Consider the following 15,524-nt stretch of genomic DNA (forward strand, 5'->3'; position numbering starts at 1 on the left):
TGCGGCAGTTCTACTCTGTCCTACAGGGTCGCTATGAATCAGAATCAACTTGGCAGCAATGGGTTTTTTGGTTTTTAGAGTGGATATCCAATATTGACACCCTAATCTTTTTTTTTAATCAAATGAGACAAGATAATGGTCAAAAAAGAGCATCTCAAACAAAAAAAAAACTAGTAGTTATTGAATATTTACTATGTAGCAGACACTATATGTATCATGTGTTTTACATGTGTTTAAGCAGCTTAAAACCCTACAAAATAGGTATTATAACCTCTATTTTACAATCTAGAAAACTCAAACACAGATGCAGGTAAGCACTTTGCCAGGAGTTGTAGAATATTCTAGCTGAGATTGGAGTCTAAATTGGCCTGAATCCAAAGATTTTGCTCCTCCCATTGCACAACGTTGTTTCTGAGTAAAGGGAGGCAGAGGAGAGAGAAAACCAACCTTGAATTTTTACCCACGGTTGTTCCCACTACTGACTGGAAGCAATGTACAAGAGGTAGGAAGACAGGTTGGATGAGGTTAATACCTAAGATTGTCCAGGGACAAGATTATCAAACTTCATCTTTTTTAACTATTATATTGCCTTATTTGATTAGGGAGTCTATATTGGATCCATTCTACAGATGAGCTATTGGGATAGTTAAGATAATTTCTCAGGGTCACATGTAAGTAGGTTCTACTCCCACCTAAATTCTCAGTGTGGTGCTGGGGATTGACCTGGACTCAAGTCACCTGGGTTTGACTCCATAATTGGCTTTAAGACCTTAGTGAAGGAATTCAATCTCAGCTATATCTCCATTTTCACATCCGAAAATCTGCCCAGTCATATTGTCTCATTACTTCATAGGGTTATTGAGAAAATTGAATCAAATAATGAATGTGGTAGGGCTTTGAGATTTTAAAATACAATGGAAATATTACCGTTTTATTAGTGGCAATACAAAGAGATCACAATATTTCAACTATATGAGAAAGATGTATTCAAGTTATAGCAGGGATTGTCTAGGTGGAGAGATAATAACCGATTGCTTTTCTTCAAGAGCAACACTTCATACATTTTTGAAGTTTTCGGTTATCTCCATTCTTTACAGAGTTTGATGAATTTCAACTTCTTTAGTTTAGATTTGCAAAATGTTCTGAACTTGAAAAGTACTCAAAATAGAATGAACTAACTCTTCCTTCTTCATGCATCCTAACTTCCCAGCTGTTTCATTCAAGCCCACAGAAGAAAGATCATCCTGTCCTTACAGAGGGCTTTTAAAAGTTCTCTAGTGTAAAAATAAAGATTCTGCATTTACACACCTGCTTTATCATTAGTATCTACTAGTCCCAGCCTTGTACTTAATCCTGGTGATCAAATCCATTTTGGTCACCTATGTTAATATGCCTGCTTTTTCTCCCTAGCACTCCCAGTCCTCTGATTCCAGGACTCTGCCTTGTCCTTGGCCATACCTCTTCCTCTCTAGCTAAGAACTTCCCATGAATCCCCCAATGTGTGTGGGCGGGGGCGGGAGGAGGAGTAATGGTACCCTCTTGTTATTCTTCCTGGATCTATTGTAATTGCTCTCCTCCTCTCCTGGCTCTCCAAATGTCATATTCTCTAAGACTTCTCGTCTATGGGCACACACAGCCCGTATCTATCTTTAAACCATCCCTATACCTACTACTTTTCTGCAATAGCACCTATAAGTCGTCCCCTACTCTCAAGTTACTGTGTTTCCTCTGCTTCCAGGACCTTTTTTTTTTTTTTCATTTTTGTTACAGCTCTGTCTGCCCTCCAAGAATGTGACCCATCTCAGATTCCAGCCCATTCTTGTCTACCCCACTCACTGTGCACTGAGCTTCTAACTCAGTGTGTGTGGGACAGTAACACTCCGTGTTCTGCTCACTGGAGGTGGAGAAGTGGTTCAGTGGGAAGGTCTTGTTTTTGCATTGATTCATATAGTACCAGGGAAGACATTACAGAGATTCTGACTTCTTTTAGAGATAGGGAGGGTCTAGTCAGCCAAGGTGTTAACTGAAGCCTGATTTTTCCTGAGCAGGCTTTCATATTATGAGTATATATTTAATTTGGTCCTAGGAAATCAAACACTCATTTCAGTGATAAGTATCTTGAGCTCTGGAAAGATCTATAATAATCATCATCTTCATTATCTCCATCATCATCACCTTCATTTGTTCTCTGCCTGGTACTCCAGTTTCTATGACACAGGTTTCCATTTCACACTTGCCAACATCCTCCCACTCCCTGACAAGGACAAAGCATCCTACATTTGAATCCCTGGCTTGATTTGTGAATAGATTGCTGCTACCATTACTTTTGAACACTTTGTAATGGGCCTGGTAATTCAGTAAGTGCTATATACAACATTATCTAATTTAATGCTTATAATAGCCCCATAAATAAGCTAATATTCTTTGTATTTTACATACGAAGAAATTGAAGTTTAGATAATTTGCCTAACAACACATGAACAGTAAGTAATAGAGCCATGTTTTAAACCTAAATCCACTTAAGCCAAAGCCCAGGCTCTTTTCCTTTTTTTTTTTTTTAATAAAGTCTTATATACAAGATCCCTACTGTATTATCCCCATTATTGTCATGAAAACATTTAATGCTTCCTAACTATAAGTCCAATACACTAACCGCTGCTAAATTTCAGAAAGATTGAATTTCATCCACCTTCATATTTTGCTCTACAATATTCAGGTAAGACATTTCATCCACATTTAGTATGTATATTCCTCTTTTCAGTTAATATCAGTGACGGGAGCAAATTTTCCTTGTCCTTTAAAGAAGAGCAACCTGTTTCATGGTTAGTAACTCTCCCATGTGCTTCCATAGTCTCTGTACATATTCTGACATCTCTTCTAAAACAGCCCACTACAATGAGCTATCGTGCCCATTTCTGTGTGTTTCTTCAGGCAGGGCTAAGCTTAATTATTTCTCTGTCCCCAAGAATTTAATACAGTTCCTGACATAAGGTTGCCCTCAGTAAATGTTGAATAAATTCAGGCCTGGAAAGAATTACTTCAAAATGTGTAACCAGCATCCTTTCCTGGTTTTAATACTCCAATGTATTGTCAAAGGATTTTGCAAACATTTATTTTAATTAAAAAACACTTAAAAATAATTAAACACCTCAAAATTTTTTAAAATGAAGGGTAGGCAAACTAGTAAAGTGAATCCTTAATAAATTTCAGCATTCGTTTGAGATATATTTTAAAAATTTAAGGAGGTATGAAAATGAAACAAACATAATGATGTCTCTAAGATTGACCAAGAGGAAAATATGTCTCCAGGGGGATGACAGAGAATACATTTTGATTCTTCTCATGATAATTTCTGGTTCATTTCAAATATCTTTGAGTGGATTTAATCACTTTCTAAAATGTTCACAAGTTTTTAGTGTAGCCACAGCTTGGATTTTAACAGATCTTACTCAATACAAGAGAAAATTCCTGACAGAGAATGCCCTGGGGATTATCTTTCATGTTCAATTCATTTAATACTCAATTAATTTCACTGTGGTTGCTGGAGTTTTATTTCTCTTGTTACTCCATATCCTGGATCAAGTGGCAAAAATGCAAATTTGAAAAACATGTATTTTAGCAGTTTTAACCAAGGTCTTCTGACTCTAGGTCTAGTTTTCTTTCTAGATAATCTCAAAACTCAACATTTATAGTGAGCTGAAGATTTCTTACTGCTATAAATAATGTTTAGGAAATATTTCGAAGGGATGATGTTGTTGCCAGGAATAATTGGTACCTCTGGAATCACTCGTGCTTTTTGGCCCCCAAGCTGGTGTGTGCTACATTTAGAAAGTGGAGATTAAGGAGAAGAAGGTTGTCATAACAAGGCTCATAGGAATCCTTCACAGCAATCTATTTTCTGGGGAAAAATCAAAAAGAAAACTGAAAATGCAAAAATAAAGAAAGTAGTAGAAGGATCTATATTGTGATCTACAGCCCAATTAATAACACGTCATTTAGTAGCTTCTTTTTTCTTTTAGTAATATAGAATCTGGGGACATTTTGATTAATTATCAGAGATCAGTTTATTAGTCTGTCCAGGAAGACAAATGAATTTATTGATACATACATTCCCTGGGAGGCTCAGCTGGAATTCTTGTACTGATAATGCATAAAGATTTTGCCATACAACAAATAGCAAGTCATGGTAGCATCAAAAACTACCAGAAACATTCCCAGAAATACTTTCTACAAGATTCAGAAAAAATTCTGTGTATGGTCACAGGTCTTGCTATAATCTGTACCCACTTCCACGGGAGATAAAGTCTGTGGCATATGTCAGCTAAGTTCTTCTATGAGTTAGTGAGTGACAAAGTGTGGTAGGTATAGAAGAAAGGTGGAGAGCTGGAATGCAAGTCCAGCATTTTGGTTTCAAAATCCATCTGTGGCTCTGGGGAACTTGGGTAGATCACATGACCTATGTCCAAACTTGTTTTTTTCTAAGTGTTGTTGTTAAGTGCCATCGAGTTGGCTCTGACTCATAGTGACCCGATGTACAGCAGACTGAAACGCTGCTTGGTCCTGTGCCGTCCTCACAATCATTGCAATCCATCTTATCAAGGATGTTCTTCTTTTTCACTGATCATCTACTTAACCAAGCACAATGTTCTTATCCATGGACTGATTCCTCCTGATAACATGTCCAAAGTATGTGAGATGAAGTCTCACAATCCTTGCCTCTAAGGTGCATTCTAGCTGTACTTCTTCCAAGACGGATTTATTTATTCTTCTGGTAGTCCACAGTATATTAAATATTCTTTGCAGCACCATAATTCAAAGACATCAATTCTGCTTCAGTCTTCATTATTCACTGTCCAGCTTTCGCATGCACATGAGGCAAGTGAAAATATCATAGCTTGGATTAGGTGCACCTTAGTTCTCAAAGTAACATCTTTGCTTTCCAATACTTTAAATGAGGTCTTTTGCAGCAGATTTGCTCAATGCATACATTGTTTGATTTCTTGACTGCTGATTATGGATCCAAGTAAAATGAAATCCTTGACAACTTCAGTCTTTTCTCCGTTTATCATGGTGTTGCTCATTGGTCCAGTAGTGAGGATTTTTGTTTTCTTTATGTTGAGGTATAATTTATATTGAAGGCCGTAGTCTTTGATCTTCTTCAGTAAGTGCCTCAAGTCCTCTTCCCTTTCAGCAAGCAAGGTCATGTCACCTGCATATTGCAGGTTGTTAGTGAGTCTTCCACCAATTCTGATCTGCATTTTTTTTCAAATTGTCCAGTTTCTTGGATTATTGCTCAGCATACAGATTGAATAAGTACTGTGAAACGATACGACCCTGACGCACACCTTTCCTGATTTTAAATCATGCATTATCCTCTTATTTTGTTCAAACAACTGCCTCTTGATCTATGTACAGGTTCCTCATGAGCACAACTAAGTGTTCTGGAATTCCCATTTTTCACAATGTTACCCATAATTTGTTATGATCCACATAGGCAGATGCCTTTGCATAGTCAATAAAACAAAGGTAAACATCTTTCTGGTATTTTCTGCTTTCAGCCAAGATTCATCTGACATCAGCAATGATATTCCTTATTTGGCAATGATATCTGTCTTTTGAATCAGCTTGAATTTCTGGCAGCTTCATGTAGATGAACTGCTGCAACCAGTTTGAATTATCTTTAACAAAATTTTACTTGTGTGTGATGTTAATGATATTGTTCAATAATTTCTGCATTCCGTTGGATCACCTTTCTTTGGAATTGGCACAAATGTGGCTGGCCAGGTAGCTGTCTTCCAAATTTCTTGGCATGGGTGAGTGAGCACCTCCAGTGCTGCATCTGTTTGTTGAAACATCTCAGTTGTTATTCCATCAATGCCTGGAGCCTTGTTTTTTGATAATGCCTTCAGTGCAGCTTGGACTTCTTCCTTCAACACCATTGGTTCTTAATCATATGCTACCTCCTGAAATTGTTGAGCGTTGATGGATTCTTTTTGGTACAGTGACTCTGTATATTCCTTCCACCTGCTTTTGATGCTTCTTGTGTCATTCAATATTTTGCCCATAGAATCCTTCAATATTGCAACTCGAGGCTTCAATTTTTTCTTCAGTTCTTTCAGCTTGAGAAATGCCAAGTGTGTTCTTTTTTTTTGGTTTTCTAACTCCAGGTCTTTGCACATTTCATTATAATACTTGGTCTTCTCAAACCGCCCTTTGAAATATTCTATTCGGCTCTTTTACTTCATCATTTCTTTCTTTTGTTTTAGCTACTCTATGTTCAAGAGCAAGTTTTAGGGTCTCTTTGACATCCATTTTGGTCTTTTCTTTCTTTCCTGTCTTTTTAATGGCCTTTTGCTTTCTTAATGTATGATGTCCTTGATGTCATCCCACAACTTGTCTGGTCTTCGGCTATTAGTGTTCAGTGTGTCAAATTTGTTCTTGAGATCGTGGCTAAATTCAGGGGGAATATACTCAGGGTCGTATTTTGGTTCTCGTGGACTTGTTTCAATTTTTCTTCAGCTTCAACTTAAACTTGCACATGAGCAATTGATGATCTTTTCTGCAGCTGGCCCCTGGACTTGTTCTGGCTGATGATATTGAGCTTTTCTGCCATCTGTTTCCACAGATGTAGTCAACCTGATTCCTGTGTTTTCCACTCACTAAGGTTCACGTGCATAATCGTCATTTACGGGGTTGAAAAAAGGTATTTGCTAATGAGTAAACCATTGACCTTGCAAAATTCTGTCATGTGATCTCCAGCATTATTTCTATCACCAAGGCCATATTTTCCAACTACAAATTCTAAATAGTAAATATGAAATCTGGACAACTCTCAAAGGTCTTTCAAGCTCTACCATTCTAAGAAAATAAACTTATATACTACTAGTGGTAACAAATCTCATCAGATCTGCTGCAAAAGACCTCTCTAAAATGTTAAAAAGCAAAGATTTCACTTTAAGGACTCAAATGCACCTGAACCAAGCCATAGTATTTTCAATCATCTCTTATGCATGAAAGCTGGACAATTAATAAGGAAGACTGAAGAAAATTTGATGCATTTTGATTATGGTGTTGGTGAAGAATATTGAATATACTATGGACTATCAGAAGAATGAACAAATCTGTCTTAGAAAAAGTACAGCCAGAATGCTACTTAGAAGCAGAGATGGTAAGACTTTGTCTTACATATTAGGATGTGTTATCAGGAAGGACCAGTCCCTGGATAAGGACATCATGCTTGGTAATGTAGAGGGTCAGGGAAAAAGAGGAAGACCCTCAACAAGAGAGATTGACACAACAGCTGCAACAATGGGCTCAAACAGCAAAATTGTTAGTATGGCACAAGACTGAGCAATATTTTGCTCTGTTGTACATAGGGTCGCTTGAGTTGGAACTGACTTGAGAGGACCTGACAACAACAACAACATATTTGTGATCATGTTCCCATAATATGTATTTGATACTTGGGGGGTACAGGGCCAGACAAGAGGAAATAGTATGTGGAACAAACATATTCTTCAAAGTGCTAATAAAATATAAGAAGATTCAGTTCATAATCACAGTGATTGTCAATTATCATCTTAATTGATGCATTTACAGAGAAGATGCGGTTCCCTGAGGTGCTGAAGCAGTTGCTGGAATTCCTTCTAATTTCCTGTAGGTAAGTAACTAAGAACGTGACATATCTCTAGACCTGGATCTCTGGATTCCTGAACTACTATTATTTTCTCTTTTTAAGTTTAGTGAAACTAAATTGTTGTTGAGGAAATGGAGTTATAGAGAGGTATAGGACATCACTTTGAGAAGAATGCAACTAACCGAATCCCTTTTTAGGGAATATTCTCAATTTAAAGACAATCTGAAGAGTTTTTAAACGAATGATCAGAAAGAGAATTTATTTAATAAAAGATACCAGGCCCATTCTAATATTTAACTGCTGTTCAGGGGCAAACTATCTAAATTTCAGAGCATTTTTAAATAGTGAAAAAAGCTTTTTTAGTACTAAAAAAGGCAAAGCCATATAACAGGAGGTGACAGTCACATTTGAAGAAAAGTTGCTGCTTTTACAATGAATGATTTCAAGGGTATCACAGCAGATAGCTTTAAAGAAAACTTTGAATAGGCTTTTTATCAATTTTGGGTCCCACATTATAAAACGTGAAAGCTGTATTTTTGGCTTCATGCACAAAGTAAATCAACAACAAATTTCTATTGCACCTTTATTGCATTAAAAGTTGGGAGGAGTCCTTACCATGTATGCCTGCTGCATAATAAATGCTAAATGCACAGTTGAATTGCTATTAAATAAATACCTGTTTTCACAACATTAAAATATGACTGTGGAGCTGTGTGTGAATTTAGAATTGTTTAAATCAGCAAAGTGCTCTAGCTCGTGCACTTCTTCTGGCTGGAATATTCCTATTTTCAGAAGTGTACTTCCTGCTGGAAACATTTTCTTTGTTAATGAATAAAGAACCATCAGGCTTTAATATTCTAATGTCATTCTTCAAAGGGTAACAATATGTCCTGAGTTTGGACCCTGTCCATGTTCTCCTGCATTGCTGCATATTAACAGGCCTTCAGGAAGGCCCTCAGCAAAGTGATCAATGACCCTTTACATCTTGTTACCATAATTGAACCAACTGAATGAGAAACTTGACTTGATAATTAAATGAATCTGAATTGAACCAAGCTTCTGAACTGACTGGGGGCTCCAGGAATTTCCTCTTGCAGATTGTTCTGCTTTGTTTTGACTAGGTCAGTGGCTGGACATACAATTTTTAAAGGACAGTTATAACCCACATGAAGTACTTCACATCATGGAATGAGATTATAGGTGGAGTTTAAAATTTGAATGATGGGACCTGAAAACCGCTTAGAATCAACTCAACATCAGTTAAAGTGTAATAAAAGTAAATAAAATCTGAATGGGTGATTCATGGTGGAGAGATCATAGACTGTTATACTATGTGTTATGGATTACTTACAGATTCCTTGACAAAAGCCATTCGGGGAGTCTAATGCACAGGTTCTTCACTCAAGGGCTGCATCTACACATCCTATTTAGAATAGTCATTCTGGGAAGAACTATGGGCTTTTCTGGGCCCCACTTGATTAAAAATGTTCATGAAAATATTAGCTGAGATTCACAACAGAGAAACTCTGGTTGTATTTAGTAATGCGTGGAGAAGGAGAACAATGTAAGGGAAATAATGGTGATACAGAGTGTTTTTAAGTATAAATTTCTAAGTGTGGTGTATGTAATGAAACGGAAAAAAAAAAAACTTTTCTACAATTCTAGGGGGTGCTGAAGAAGGTAGAGCTGTTTCCTGAACAAGGCATTTGCAGGGACAAGAAACTGGAGTATATATTTCTGGGCCAGTGGAGTTATGAGTTGGCACTCTCTTTGGGAGAATAACAGAGTATAACAGAGTGTTGGAACTGTAGGACAGCATATTGCTGTGCTGGACATGATGAGACCCTTCCCTTGTGATACTACTGGTTCTCCAGTAAAGTTACTAAAACCAAAAACCAAACCTGTTACCATAGAGTTGATTCCAACTGATGGCTACCCCATATGTTATAGAGTAGAACTGTTCCAGAAGGTTTTCTTGGCTGTAATTGTTACGGAAGAAGATCATCAGGCCATTTTGCTGGGTGGGTTTACACCACCAACATTTAGGTTAGTAGCCAAGTGCAGACCATTTTCACCACCCAGGGACCATTAGTAAAGTTACTGTTGTTGTTGGATGTTGCTGAGTCAATTCTGACTCATAGCGGCCCCATGTGACACAGTAGAACTACCCCATAGGGTTTTCTTGGCTGTAGGGAAGCATATCACTGGGTCTTTTCTCCTGCAGGGCCACTTGGTGGATTTAAACTGCCAGCCTTTCAGTTAGCAGTCTAATGCTTAGCTATTGCACCACTGGGGCTCCTTAGTAAAGTTACTAAGCATCCCAAAATACCAAGTTTGAAAGCTTTTCTTGAGGAAAGTGGTCAGAACTTTGTACCCAAGTCTGGTGTGGGAGAACCCAGGAAGCTTTGTAGTTTCAAGAGCAAGTCAGAGAGTAGCAAACACAGGAGTAGTGGGGAAGCGAGAGGCTTCGAGCTGCCCTGATTATGCGGCAAGGGCTCAGTGCTAAGTTATACACCAAAATTGCTCAAGGGTGAGAGAGAGAGGCCCGGAGTGACTGGAAGCCTTGCTTTGGGAGGATCGCTAAGGGCCTGTGTTAGATGGGGACTGTACAGTCTTTTCTTCACATATTTCAATTTAGAATGAAGAAAATGAGATGGAATTTGAAGATGTTCTACTCTAGGAGTAGGCATTAGCTGACGAAGGGAGGAAGAGAATTAAGGTGTATAAAATGCCTTCTAGTACCAGGCAACATGTTTGGTATTTTCTTCATAACAGCCCTACTTTATCTGAATGTTTCAGATGATAAGACTGGGGCTCAGAAAAGTCTTGTCTCACGAATGAAAGCCACACAAGGACAGGTGTATTCGACTCCAGGGTTTTTCCTTTTTGGGGGAAGTTTGTAAAACTGAAAACACACACACACACACACAAAAACCTGGGTTTAAAAGTTGGAATTGGTGGAGGCTGTTTGTAGGAGGGGAACAGGGAGGATGGGAATTAGTTTCCCCAGGGTTTATGCTGGCATCACCTAACCAAGATGTTCCTAGTCACACTCTGGCACTAAACCCTGATGGAATACATTTTAAAATGTTTCTTATTTCAGGGTTCTTCTGCTAAGAGTGGAAAACAGCTGTGAGCCAGGTAACGTTTGCAGCTAGACTTGAGGATTAAATGCAAAACTTTCTGCACTACTCGCAACTATTGTCGCTTGGAGATTTCAGTATTGATTACAGAGCCTGATAATTGTGCATGATGAAGGGCTGCCTTCCCTCCTGTTGCTTAGATGTTTTCTTGTTCCCAGGAGGCGGATATTTGGAAACATGCTGGGAAGGGAAAAACTCAGATGGCAGCATTGGGATTCAAATTACAATAACATCTCAATTTAGAAAATAAAATGTCATTCAGAATTCTTTCATGAGCCATGCTGGAACAATGCTATAGTTCATCTGCCGGAGGTTGAGTTTGCTATTTAGCCTTTTTCTAAATGTTCTATCTTTGAGGTAAATTATTGACAAATGGCTGAACATACTGAAAAGTCTACTCTGATACAGTTTCCTATAGATTTCTTACCTCTGTTCTCTAGGGTATGGTTACTTATACGGATTACTTTTCTTTTCAGAACCAGACCTTAGAAATTCTGAATGGGGCATCTTGGCTGGCTCTGGGCTGGGAGTCCAGCTGCTAGCCATAACACTTCTCTAAAAACACTGATCCTTTCTGAGGGAGATATTACCCAACCTCGTCTCTTCCCTCTGCTTCTCTGGCTATATAGCCCGGTTAGGGTGACATTGGGGGCAGTGGGGATTCAGTGATAGAATTCTTGTTTTCCATGGAGGAGACTCATGTTTGATTCTTGGGCAATGCACGTTTAAATGCAGCCACTACCCATCTGTCAGTGGGAGTTGTGTGTTCCTATGATGCCGAATGAGTTTCAGCAGAGCTTCCAGACTATGACAGTCTAAGAAGAAAAGTCTGGTGGTCTACTTCCAAAAAATTAGCCAATGAAGGCCTGTGGATGACAATGGTCTGATTCTATTGTGCATGGGGTCACCATGAGTCAGAGGCTAACTCGATGACAGATAACGGCAAGAAGAAGAAGGAAGACATTGTAGGCTGATACGTAGATAAGTAATCCTTCAGTTGCTTATCCAATAGGGCTGGGAAATCAAAGAGAAGACTTTTAAGATGTAAAATGTGAACGATGGAGGGGCAGGGAGGTGATCTCTAAACAGAAGCAAAACTCTCAGAGCTGCCAAATTCTTAGTGGGCATTTAGTTGTTTTTAAAGGTCTTGGACAAAGCCCCTTATTATGGGCTCAGAGTACCTGGGAGGTACCTGACTTCCCCATCTGTACCTCTCCCAGGAGAGACAGACTGTTCCACTCTTGGGCCTGTCCAAGATACAGAGCTCATTTTCTAGCTGTTCTGAAAAAACTCAGAGAGACAGCCAAAATGGGGGAGGTTTGCTACTTTCCTTCAACAACTCATAAATTCAAGCCTTTCCCACTGTTTTTAGCTTTCTCGTGTGCTAGATGTGGGACTGGAATCAGAAGACCCGGTTTTTAATCTGAACCACTCAAAGATTTCTGAGCCTTGATGTTTGTATTTACTAAGAGAAAATACATATAAGAGAATTAATTGCAAGGAGGACATGAGAACACATTGTAATATGTAATGTACTTTTCTAATACAAAGAGTTGTTATATCTTTACCCCCACTTGATATCTCTGCATCATTGGTAAGGATTGCTAGCTTTATCGGTTAACCTAACAGACTGAATGAAAGTTCTTTGCATTTATCTGCTTTAATAATAGTAACAATAACAAAATTTTATTGAACTCCTAATATATCTCAAAAACAACACCAGGGACTTTCTTGAATTATTTAATTTTTATAGAATTTATGAGTTAGGTATTCTCTGTATTTTACAGATGAAGAAAAAACAGATCCAGAGAAGTCAATCTTACTGGAGAAAGAGGTGTGTATTAATGTGTCTCCAAGTTACCTTCTCTCATATCTCCCTGTTTGTTTTGTCTGTACTGTTTAGTCACAATCTGAAAAGATCCTGTTCTTTCATTTATTCACCTGTTTATTATCTCTCTCTCCTCCCAAGAATGATAGCTCCCTAAGGATCCCTATTCTATCCTACCTGCAAGAAGCAACATTCTTGTGAGGATCTGATGCCTAGTAGGTGCAATAAATATTCAGGGGATGAATATTTATTGAACAGATGATTCACTAGCGCTGTTTAAATTCTGCTTTCTCCATGGAGTTCCATGTGGCTCTTTGACACTTCCAGCTCTAATCATAAATGTGATTATTATTTTGTGTCTGGTTTCTTCTGTTATGTGAAATCTTGATGGAAGGAATAATGTTTATTGAATACTTTATCTGCAGCCCCGAAAACAGTGCTTGGCATTTCAGGAAAAAAAAAAAAAAGCTTGCAGTTAAAAATTAAAATCAATATGTAAGAATTTCTTCTCAATAACGGACACAGTAGATCAGATTGAAATCGTGGAGAAGGAATATTTCCAGGGAACAGTCCGTAATTCTGTAGAAATAAAGAATTGTTGGATAAGCTGTTATATGAAGAACTTAAGAAATATAATAAAGGGCTAGGGAAATGCCTACTCAATATGATTTATACTGAGTTCATTTCCCATTACTGGATGTTGATTGACACTATGTTAATACAGACCAAAGTAAGATGAGATTTGATTCCAAAAGACAGATATCCCACTTGTGACAGACATTTCTGTTCTATTGTCACATTCAATCATTTGTTACCTCTCTGTTACTCAGTGGAGCCGTAGAAAACTATTTCTCTGTACGTCACTCTGCATCTATAGAGTATAAATTTGTATTTTTAGAGCCTGCTGAAATCAAGGATTCTCTCATATAACAGGCAAGGCATTTTCTTTCGGGGATGCAGAGCCAAGATGACGACAGGCGACACACTAGACACTAATTTAGGCTGCCTGGGATAAGTTTGAAGTTTCCTGTTAGTAATTTTGTGACATCAAAACATATTTATTTATCATTTGTTTCTTAAGCACCTGTTATGTATTAGGACCTGTGCTAAGTATATAATATTTTAACACAGACTTTTAATAGGAATAATTTAGAGGTCAACAAACTTTTTCTGCAAAGGACCAGGTAGTAAATATTTTAGCCGTGTGGGCTACGCAGTCTCTGTTGCAACTACTCAGGTCTGCTGTTGTAGTGTGAAGTAAAAGACATACAAAATGTAAATGAATGGGCATGGCTGTCTTCCAATAAAATTTTATTTTAAAGAAATAATAATAATAAAATAAGCAGTGGTGCTGGACTTGGGCTGTGGTGATAGTTTGTTGATGTCTGGAATAGTTGAACACTTTTAATAAAACAGACAATGGCATAAAAGATATTTCAAACTGCTATTGTGATTTTTGGATACTTTCTTTTCAAGCTCTTCATCTAATCATGGAGAAAAGAACAGAGCCTATGTGAAATATGGATCAAATAATGCTGGTCCTCAGCTTGTGGACCAAAATTTTGATTTAAAATTTGATCTGTCTTGTAACAGCATCATGGTTAGCCTTACTCCTCTACCAACACCTAAAAAATATCATGATCCTCTTTCACTTTTTAATATTTCTTGTGGCTACCTTCCCAGAAGATATGTACCCTTGGTGATGGTGGTGTTAGCTGCCACTGAGCCGGTCAAAGACGTCCATCTGGGAAATATCAGTGTTCTCAGATACCCCCACAAAGCTTTGTTGTCTTTCTCATGATCTTCAAATTGAATGTACTTTGAACTCAAGTGTTTTCTTCTTTGAGTCTAGAAAATCTGATTACAACTGATATCTGGAAATATTCTTATAAGCTGTTTTTGCATGATATTAACTGAAGAATCCAAGATAGAATATTTGAACAGTGATTCCTGATCTGGGATGAGGAGGTTTTGAAGAGGGTTGTAAGAATCACTAGGTGGAGTTTTCCAAACTCTCCGTGTTCTCTGGAGAGCCTGTAGTGCTGCCTCACCTTTGGGTTTGTGTTACAATGTGCCCCTGTTCTTGAAGGGAAGATGTCCTATACCTCGGGTGTTTTGGGGTGAAATAAAGGTTGATAACAACCTCTTTGAAACACATTACTAAGACATAATGTGTTCAAATCTTTAGGATGACTGTAAACATGGCATATATATATATATAAAATATAGGTAATTAGAATACAAGGAAATCAGTACTTCCCCCAGCACTACTGTATAACAGTTTACCAAGAATGTCTACATGCAGACATTTCTATTTCTCTTTAGGGAAAAATGGTTTTGTGAATTTTATCCTTTTTTTAATCATACTTTAAGTTGTCTTTATGATAAGTTATCAGTGTTTTTGAACAAATAATTATATATTCTTAGGTGTCACTAAATAGCCTGATTATCCTTAATTATTGGGGTTGTGTCGGTTCAGTGTGGTTGAGGCAAAAAGGTGAATTCATTGAATAAATAGTATTCTAAATATCATAACTTCACTCTGTAATTCTTTGAAAGATGGTAGTGTTATTTGATAGTGTGCTTACAATAAGGTATACATTTGCAAAAATTAATGTAGCTTCCTTAAAAGTTAAGTTAAATGTTATTTGAGAACATAATTTGCACTGTCACAGCCCAGAAGTTTTCGTTTTTTGACTGTTGCTGTGTGCCATCAAGTGAGCCTGGTGATGCAGTGGTTAAAGCGCTTGGCTTCTATCCAAAAGGTTGGTGGTTTGAACCTACCACCTCACAGGAGAAAGATTGGCAGTCCGTTTCTGTAAAGATTTACAGCCTTGGAAACCCTCTGTGGCAGTTCTACTCTGGCCTATAGGGTCACTATAAGTTGGACTTGATTTGACAGCAGTGGATTTTTGGT

The 15,524-nt window shown here is 37.8% G+C and overlaps 1 protein-coding gene across 1 annotated transcript in view; it reads right to left on the bottom strand.

The window, feature by feature from the left end:
• The window catches only part of TRHR (thyrotropin releasing hormone receptor), a 34,269-nt gene that overhangs the window by 1,238 nt on the left and 17,507 nt on the right, over positions 1-15,524 (bottom strand). The window lies entirely within an intron of this gene.

This window comes from Elephas maximus, chromosome 15 (genome assembly GCF_024166365.1).
Source record: "Elephas maximus indicus isolate mEleMax1 chromosome 15, mEleMax1 primary haplotype, whole genome shotgun sequence".
Classification (NCBI taxonomy): Eukaryota; Metazoa; Chordata; class Mammalia; order Proboscidea; family Elephantidae; genus Elephas; species Elephas maximus.